This window comes from Oryzias melastigma, linkage group LG1 (genome assembly GCF_002922805.2).
Source record: "Oryzias melastigma strain HK-1 linkage group LG1, ASM292280v2, whole genome shotgun sequence".
NCBI classification, from domain to species: domain Eukaryota; kingdom Metazoa; phylum Chordata; class Actinopteri; order Beloniformes; family Adrianichthyidae; genus Oryzias; species Oryzias melastigma.
The window spans coordinates 13,084,589-13,095,081 of record NC_050512.1 but is presented as its reverse complement, the minus strand read 5'-3'; positions in this window follow the sequence as shown (position 1 = coordinate 13,095,081).

The window sequence follows — 10,493 nt, the reverse complement described above, 5'->3', positions numbered from 1 at the left end:
GGAGCAGGGGGGTTCAAAGGGGTGTTGGCAACTAGAGTGCCCATTAATGCCTGATAGTTTGACCTTTTTTTTAAGTTTGCTGGCTAAAGTTGTCTGAAAAAGAGAAAAATAGATAAATGGATTCAAACGGACTCAAATGTTTATATCTTTTTCTTTTTTTTTTAAGAAAGAAAGAAAGAGGTAAACAAGTTAATCAGAAGGTTTATTTTAAGAATTATGCTTTTTTTTTTACAAAGACAGATCCAACTTTCTAATACTGATGATGAGCACAAGTGGCTGTAGGTGGTACTTAGAAAGTGTTTTTTAATGAATCATGCTGTGTCTCCTGGGAAAACACCAGTCCTGGGTGCTCTATAAACATGTTTGCATTCCCCTCATGTTACCTCGCAGTTGTCTCTATGGTGACCTGAAGAGCTTACTTGTCACCTTTGTGTATCACCACATTCTGCATCACATTCAGCCGCTTTATTAGTCCTGTGCCTAAACTTCTATGAGTCTGGGATGCAAAGTTTTGTTAAAAGTCAAAAGACAGACCCACTTAACATGGAGGAAAGTTTCAAGCCCCAATTGCTGCAATAACAGTTACAAGACCTGTAAAGATGTAATATTGATTTTCATTTTTCTCCTGTTCAATTTTTGGATGTGACTCTAGAAAATCTAGGTATTCAAAAAAACAACACCCAAAATATAAAACTGTATGGTTTATTAGAATGTGTCAATGTTTAGATTTCATTGGGAGTTTTATGAATAAGAATGGGCTGAAATTCTTTCAATGAAAAAGATGAATAGCGGTGCACTTGTTGGAGCCCTGCTGCTCTGATGCATTAAAGCTTTGAGGATCTTAGAATCTGATCTACTGTCATTTCCGTGCACTAAAATCTTCAAAGATTACAGAGAACTGTCTGAATGGAAAAGCACTTAAAGTGAGTGGAGAGCATCTGAAGAAAATAGCATCATTTGATGTTAAGGGTTAAGAGGAAAATGGTCAGACTGCTTGAGAATTGTGACCCGTTGCTAATTTGCAACATATCATTTAATCCAGGACTGCACTTTTTGTATATGTATACTGGAAAAAATTTTGGGCATGAAGGGGTTAAATCATTTATCAGGAAACACACCTGGAAAAGAATCACCTTGACTGATAAATGGTAATTAAAGAACTTGGCATTGCAATTAAACCACAGATCTTGCATTTTCTTTTGACAGTCTGGTCATTTTCAAAGCCACATTTCCTCTCCATACCAAAGAACTTGAGAGGTTTTTATCAATGCATTTTAAACCTAACTATATTAACTAAGGCTCAACAAAAGACAAGTGACACAAGTTCTACATTCTAAGATGTAGCACAAGTTAGTTGTTTTTGTTTGTATTAGACTTAAATCGGTAGTAACAGTTTTGAAGGGCTTTAAAGATCCAGATTTAGAAATTTTACATTATATTACTGGTTTTTGTTTTGGATCGCAAGGTCCAGTGGAGATGTATTTTCCTCCAGTCTAGCTGAGCTTCTCAAAGGTGGAGCGAAATGAAGAACCCAATGAATATTTGAGCAGACGGGATATTGCAGACAAAAAAAAAGTTTTGTTGCTTTGGGGGAAGACTACCTGAAAACCATTAGAGTTCATATATAAGACGTGGAAAATGATCCTCTCCCTGCTAACATTTTAATGAGTGAGGCCTCCAACACATTTTGTGCTGAACCGGTTATTAACTGGATTAACACAGATTCCTTGTTTGCGTGAGATTTACAGTTGGGTTTATGAGGCGAATCCCATCTAGAGCTGCAGGTCAGCTGACAGGTGTGTTGGTCATTCATATAGGTATTAATCTAACCTACCTAAAGCCTGTTTAAACAGTAATTGTCACAGTTAGCTTGTGCTCACTGCAGACGGACAGCTTTAATCTTCAAAATTGGAAACCCCTGTTACATATGCAGACTGTTATTAGCAGATTTATGGTAAGCCTGGGGGGGGGGGTGCTTCTCTGCTGTACCTGTATGCTGTCTTTATGATGCCTTTATACTGTACTGGACAGTTAACAACAGCTGTCTGACTTAAATTTGTTGATGCTTCTCCACTAAAGTATGAATTTTCCTTAATAGGATTTTTAGATAATATTAGAAGTCCACTAATTTGTACCTGCAGTGTGTCAGTCTGCAACCAAGTAGTACATAATTCTCCTCAAAAGGAGACAGGGTTCAGAGGTTCTCAGAAGTTCCCCCAAAGGTGAATCTAACAGAGCTTCAGACTTTACTTTGTCTCCCTTTTTGGGTGATGTCATTAAGTTGGGTGGCCCCACTTCAGGCTTAAATTTTCTCATGCAAAAAGCCATTGGTAATTTCAGAGATTATTTGTCTCTGATTACAACTGAGCAAGCTCACAAAAGCCTTCTTTTATCAACAAATATTTTGAAAAGTGGCATAAAAACTAATGTAGACTCAAATACGTCAGGTTCAAGTGCTATTTTCCCCATGTTGTACTGAAGGAGACATAGAACCAGTGGCAGAAATATCAACACATTTTAATAGATTGTGCTTCAAAATTAGGAGTTGAACACATGTTGACCCAGCAGCTGATTGTCATTAATCTCTTCAAAAATTGTGCTAAGTCCTTCTACTTTCTGTCTGGACTGCTTAACCTAGAATCTCACAATGATTTCAGTCACTTTCAGTCATACTAGAAGCTCACCTTTCTCTGTCAGTGTTTCTTTGTTGGCCTTTTCAAAGGATTGATGCTGATTAGTTAGCTGGAAGAATTAGGACACTTTAATATATTTCTTTTTTAATTGGGAGCTGGAAAGTTTTAGTAAATAGCATTTGCTTATTTATGTTAGGTTTTTTTGGCTTTTTGATTAATCCCAAACTGACTTTATTAGCAAAACAGCAGTTAAGAAAAATCACAATTACTTGAGGAAATTAAAATGTTGTGATTGAACACTGAGCTCCAGCGACTTTCAATCCATCAGAGAACATGAAAATTGTGGGTCAGATGGGATTCACAAGACCAAAGAACACAAAAGAAATATGTTTCATTTATTTTCCTGGAGGCTGAGTTGATGCTTTTTCAATCACAATAAAACAAAAAAGGTTTGTGTTTATTTCTTCTTTTTTCAGATTTTTATTTTCTATTGTGAACAGAACTGCAGAAATAATGACTTTTACCTTCTCTCGGTTGGTGCACTTTCTTTAAGCAGAAAAGTGCCTGAAGTGAATGGGTGACAGTATGTTGCAGCAGTTTGAGCTGCACATGGCATGAGGTGCCACGCTGTACCTTGACCTTATTAAGAATTTATACCCTCCAGACAAATGGCACCTTGTAATAATCTCCTTAAAAACGATTTTACAGATTTGGTGGTGAAGAAAAAGTTTTGTGTTTGAGCCGTTCTAATCCTCGGTGCCTGCCTGCTGCATCCCTCATACGTGTGTGTTAAATTTTCATATAAGGTGCAGGTTTGTCCCACTACATTTCAGATGTTTTTTGAAGCATTTCACGACTTTAACCTTTTTTTTTTTTTTTTTTTAGAATATATTGAAGTCATTGTCTGTGGTGTTTTAAACCAATGACAACTTAAACTGTCACTATGTTGATGTGTAGACTTTGTCCCATTGAGAGACTTGGGACAGTTGCCGTTTTTTTGGTTACTCATGGTGGAATATACATTTTCCTTAGTCAAAATGTGCCAAATTTTAATTAAAAAACGGAATTCATACAGATGCAAACAGTTAAGCTTTAAAAAACATTGATAAATCCAGGATTTCTGGAATAATAGGTTCCTTGTCCAAGGCGTTTGCCAGTAAGACAGATTTTTTCTGGGGGTGGGGTGAGATATGAAGGACTTGTCTGGGCCCTCCATTGGCACTTTAGGTGTTACACAACCGGCAACACAAGGTGATAAACTTCCAACCATCACACAGGTGTTTGATACTTTGTGACAGGGTATTGTAAAAAGTGAGGGAGAAAGTTAGGAAACGAAAATGACAGACTTAAGTTCACTAAGGGCCTCAGGAGCAGGTGCCCTGCTGAGATTTATGTAACAGTACACATGGGTTAGAACACGCTGCAGTCTGTCACCTTCTGTCTGCTGAGCTGCATCCTCCCTGCCACACTCACTGAAGTGCTTAACGAATGTGTTCTGTCTGTGCTTTGTGCCGCTACTTTTGTTTTTGTTTTTTTTTTGGTATCTGGGCAATCATAGTGTGGCTGGTGTGTGTTTGTCTTTTGGAGTGTGCCTATGTGGGGACTGTTTGTGTGTGGTGCTCGGGTCTCATTCTGTTGTGTGGCGTCTATTGCAAATAGCTCTAATCCCCTTTAAACGACTGCCATCCGGATATCCATCTTGAGACCCGTTAAAAAGGCTTGACGTTTTGGGATGTTGGAAAGAAACAATGTAGACAGAAACAAAATATTTGCCAGCTGCAATTATGTTTTGCTTTGAAATTCCCCCAAATGTCACAGGGAAAGACCACGTCTGATGTAATTTGGGAAATAAGGTCTTAAATGTTTACTTAAAGTCTTTTAAATCTGACTAATATATTTAAAAAATTGTTTCCTATTTTAAAAGCAAAAAAAAGAAGTCTTGAACCTTTTTGAAAAGATGATATTCCATAATGTCTGAGAGGAATGAAGAAGTGAACTGGAGCCCATTTTTAAAAACATAAGAGACTTCAGAATATATATAGTTAATGGGTCACACATTAAAGTAATAGGAAAACGTAGTGGAAGCTAGGTAGAAGTTAGAGGTGGGCATTTGTGAGTAAGAGTATGATTTAATTCCAACAAAGATTACCACAAAGAGTATTTGCTTTAAGGATGCTGCTGGCGACATAAAGAGAAGGTCAGAAGGAACTGCATTGTATCTTTGTAGAGCAACAGAAAATCTATGACAGGATACTAAGAGAGAAGCTGTGATTGGTAAGAGAAAGTCTGAAGTGCCAGAGAACTATGTTGAAGTTGTGCAGGACATGGATGAGAGCTGTAGTGGTGAGATGTTCTGTTGGTGTGACAAACGAGTTTAAGATGGTGGTGGGACTGCACACAGATTCTCCTGTGTCTGTTTTCACTAGAAGGGGTGTGGATTTGAACAAACTCACTCATGATTGGCGACAGTTGTTGCCCTAAAAAAGTGACTCAGACCGACTCTGACCAACCACTGTCGCCGTGCTCGTGTTTTGATAAAATGGTGACGGATTAGGCTTCATTTTGCGAGAGCTGGAGATCGCGATATATCTCAACAATGTACCGTAACAGTTTTTCACTTTTTTTAGGAGCATGAGAGCTGTCAGCTATAGGTGTTGGAGGTTTAGGTGGAAAACAAAAGTAAGACAAAGAAGGATGCTCATAAATAATAACTATACATTGTTTTGCCAACATTTTAAAACAATACAGGTATCGCGAAACAAAATATCCCAATATATTGCCAAATCGATGTTTCCCTACACCCCCAGTGAAGACCCGGTCATTTTCAGGGGCTGGTGCTCTGAGAACAGGGCTTTAGAGGAATGCTCAAGAGATGTGTGAATGGAGCAAAATGCTGCTTTGGGGTGTTTTTCTAAAGGAATGAACATTTTAATAAAGTTAAAAGCTCAAAAAAGTTGATTTTGCATGATATAACCCATTTAAAATTCAGCTTCAAAGTTGACTGCAGATAAAAAGATATCATTGGAGATCTTCAACACAGATTTTCAGCCTCTTGATGTTTAATAAATCTTCCCTGAAGTTCTTTCAAAAGCTTACTTGGCCTTAACATGTAGAGAACCGGTGTTTTTTTCAAATACATTTTAAAACCGTCTTACGGAGTTAAAATGATTGCAAGTTTATAATTTGATTTATGCCACCATATACCAACCGTAACAATACATCTTGGTCCTTATTTTAGCTGCATTTCCCAGACTTGTGTTAAGAGAAAACAGAGGCAGCACCATGGTTTTTTTTCTGTCGGCCCGTCGCTACCAAACCACTGTCTGTAAAACTTAAGATCAGGTAAGCAGAAGCGAACAAGTCTGAGAGCGAAACCCCACTGATCTCTGCAAAATCCACTCCTTGCTAATGAGCTCTCCTTTGTGAGGCAGTAATGTCCAAATACCTTCTGAACAAGCATCTTTGGCCCCACCATGGGAGCATAAGGCTGGCACACGGCAGGGATCCACTGACCCTCAGGAAACTGAACTAAGCTCAACAACAGGTGATTATTTTATTTAATGATGCGTTGACCATGAAAGCTAGAGCGAATGTTGTTTGATTGTGGTCTGACGGCTCCCTGGAAACCTGTTTGCACTTCATTAAATAAAAGTTAGTTTGGAGAGACTAAAATCAGGGTTTTACAAGTTACGTAATCCTGTTGTCATGAGTGGAGGTGTCAGATCCTAAATACAGGATAACTGAGCAAATGACCTGAAAAAGCTAAACCAAAAACCAGACACTTCAATGTACAAAGGAGCAATTGACTTAACGAACTACTTCTGTGGATGATTCACAAGTTGAACCTGATGTGACTCTGACCTAAAAATAGAAGATGAACCAAGAAAAACATAACAGAGATCAAACAAGCCCAATAGAAGTACACAATCCTAACAGGTATCTGTGATGTTGCTTATCATAAAAAAACAGATGTTCTGGGACCTTTTTAAGCTTCATGGTAGTGTAGTAGTTAGCACTCTTGCCTCACAGCCAGAAGGTGCTGGTTCAAATCCAACCTGTGTCCTTTCCTTGTGGAGTTTGAATACCTGGCCTCCAGCTCTTGTCCGAGGGCAGGGCGCTCCCTCTCAGCAAAGAAGATAGATAGAAACAGGGGAGCTTTGTGGTCAACAATAGGTTGTGTTTTAGATGATCAATCATGCCAGCTGGCGGATATGTGGAACTCCATCCCTGTGATTTCTCTGCCTCAGGGCCACCCCGTTTAGTGTTACTGACTGATAGGGTTTCATTTCTGTAAATCACTTTAAATGACCACAGCAGTCATTGCTTTAAAAAAATCCTTTGCAGCAGTTTGGCATGTAGGGTGTTCATGCAAAGGAGCAAATATTCATCACTGACATAGACTTTTGTTGTCAGGAAAATGAGCCCAAGGAACACAAAAGTATTAGCTAAGATTTAAGACAGTGATGGAAAACATTTGCAAACATTTATTTTAAGGAAACTTAATGGTTTACTAGTGAAACACAAGAGATACTAACTTACACAACTCAACATCTCAAGAAGTAATTCTTAAAAAAAATACCATGATTCAAAATTTCTATGCTAAAGAAGCTGCTTTATAGAGAAGTGGTAACATTGGTGCAGCAGAGGGAGGGGACTCACTGTGAGGTCAGATGTTCTCACCGTCTCATGAATGAAGCATGAGTGACAGAGTGGTCCGGCTCTGAGCACACGACAGCAGAGACTGCTGGCTGCCGTTGGCAACATGAGGCGGTTAATGACGTCCACTTTATTAATTAGTTAGACTCTGGGTATCAGGTGGACGAGGCTGAGAATCTCTGGGAACTTACTCGTTTAAATGTAAGAGGCAGAACTTAAGTTCCAGAAACTTCCACATATATACAGATGTTTGCATTTATATATATTTTAAGGATTTTATGTTTTTTTCTCTGTCTCAAACTTTACTTATAAGCAATTTCCTAAAAATCAAAACCCTTAATTTGAAAGCTTAGGATTTATTTTCAATTTTCTCAGCATATATTTGTGTCTTCTGTAGATCAGATCATCTCCTGAAACTAAACAGTTCCCCTCCAAATGGGGACTTTGCTGCTGATTTGACAAAGACAAGAGGGCCAGGGCCTGCTGTCTGTTTTATGAAGGGCTATAGTTTTCTTAGAGGGACAGAACACTAGATTGTTGTTTTAAATGAGCCCGTTATTAGTGTTTAACTAAGTATACAGCATTAGGGGAACATTTATTGTTTAAGTGTTTGATGTTCACAAAGAGAGGTTTAAAAAAAGGAATAAAAAACAGCCAAATGCATTTGTAAAAAACAAGCTCGTGGTCTGTTTTCTGTAGCCGGTCCAGCTGTGTTTGTATTTTATTTGAGGTCCTGCTGTGATGCACTGACCACACATGACTCCAGGTTTTCCTCTGTGTGATGGATCCCTTCATTCAGTCAAAAATTTGTTCTTAAAATGAAAATTTCCATCATGTTTATATCTCTAAATCAGATTTTCTAAATAGTATCTTGATGGGTTTCAGAAAGTCCATCCATCCATCCATTTTCCTGACCGCTTTGTCCCTCTTCGGGGTCGCGGGGGTGCCGGAGCCTAACCCGGCTACTGAAGGGCGAAGGCGGGGTACACCCTGGACAGGTCGCCAGTCCGTCTCAGGGCCTCAATCACACACACATTCACACCTAGGGGCAATTTAGAGTCACCAATTAACCTATGAAGCATGTTTTTGGACGGTGGGAGGAAGCCGGAGTCCCCGGTGAAAACCCACGCATGCACGGGGAGAACATGCAAACTCCACACAGAAAGGTCCCAGCCGGGAGTCGAACCGGGGCCTTCTCGCTGTGAGGCGAGAGCGCTAACCACTGCGCCACCGTGCAGCCCGTTTCAGAAAGTCTTTTTAGATATTGTTTCACAGATTAATCTAATAGTTCTTTAGTTGTACTTTTATTCTGAATTGAATGTCTTTTGTTTCTTTTCTTTTAAATCTGTTGCCTCATCTGGACTTGAAGCTGAATAATTTTAAACACAGTTGTCTCTGTAATGGATCAAATAGCAAATATGGACAAACTATAGTTGGACAAATAGTGCATTGATTGTTGCTCTAAAGACATCAATAGGTTTGGTAAGATGACTCCATGAATTTCCTGAAATATTTGTGGACTTTTCTTTGTCTTTCCTGATAGCACACACTTGTTAAATCGGACAGGATTGGAGTTCAGTAGTTACAATCGTAAAAAAATTGTTTAGGGACTGATCTATTTTAAGGTTCAAACTTTTCCGCATTGAGGTGTTTTCAACTCTCAGACTCTGGAGTTTTTAAGGATAAAATGAATGGACAGGAGCAAGTGTTGTGGCAGTTTTTTAGGCAGTGTTAGAAAATACAGACCGTAGTCAAACATGAAGATGGTTCAACAAGGTATTGTTATGCAACTTTCTTTTTTATCTTCATGCACACTTTTGTGCCACAAACTGCCTCCAACCCAGAAACAATACAGCTTCACTTCAGTAGCTTATAATATAAATAAAAGATTTTATTCATGCAGGGAAATTTGGCAAATGCAAGATTTGATTATCAATCCGTTTTCAAAAAAGTGAAAACAAAACAAATAAAAAAAAAAGAAAACATTCATTAATACTTTCTTTTATGTTTGATGCAGAGATAATATAGGAAAACTACCACTGATTTAAAAAAACAGCTCCTTAAAATTAGGGGGCCAAAATAAAGGTTTTCTTTCAAGGTTAAATTCTCTTTTTTTAACATGTGTCTCTGTCTCTCTGTTTCTATTCTCAAGCTCAGAAATCCGTGAGATTTGATTGGAATAGAATAGAGTTTAATATCATTGTACCATTTGCACGTAGAACAACATTTAAAAATGTCAACCATTCAAGGTGCAGTAATCATAACAAATTCTGTCTTTTATAGTATATACTAACTTAATAAGATACAGAAAAAAGGGTCAGCACACAGAAGTGTGCCAGAGCGCTGTTCCTGTGACCCTAAAACAGTATTTTATTGAGTGCAAGATAAGATTGAGATTGTCAGAATGTCAAAAGACGTATTAGTCAAATAGCTAATACAGAGAATAGAATAAAAACAATAGAATATAAGAGAAGAAAATAATTTAAGCAATAAAAAAACAGCACAAGGCTTTAACAATACAAGAAACACAATAATTAAGATCCATATAACACAATAATAAATAGAGTTAGCAGAAAGTGCTGCTTCTGCAGTGAACCTTGAACTGTCTATGTGTACCTCTCTGTATGTCTTGTTCTGGGTTGTACTGAAAAACAATGAATCCCCCCCCCCGTGGGATTATTTAAAGTATCTTGAATCGTAATCCTGTTGTGTTTTCGTTTCTCCTGCAGCTCCATGGCCCTCATCATCTCTTGTGCTCTTCTGCTGGAAGGCGGCCTTCACAGACTCAGCTCAGTGTGCTGGATGACCAGCTGAGCAATGGAGATGGAAAAGCTCAAACGACTTACTCCTTTCCCCATGACGACATGCAGAGACGCTCATCTTCTTCCAGCATTGAGGAGACATACCATTAAGTGATTAGATGCACCAAACCGAGAGGCTGGAACTAGTTTCTGACAAACAGGAGAAGCTGATCTTGTTCATTTGTGTACCGCACGTTCTCATCACACAGCTTGTATGCCGAGCTTTTCCTTTGTGATGTTTGGCATGAGTGGTTCATCCAAGTCCAATGAGCCCGAGAGCTGCAGCAGTGAGGAGAGCAGCTCCATCACGACCTCTGACCTGTCCTCCGTGTCTGCACAGACTGACTCCACCTTGCCTTCTCTCAGCGATGGCCCCGACATCCTCAAGCATGACAACCCCCCG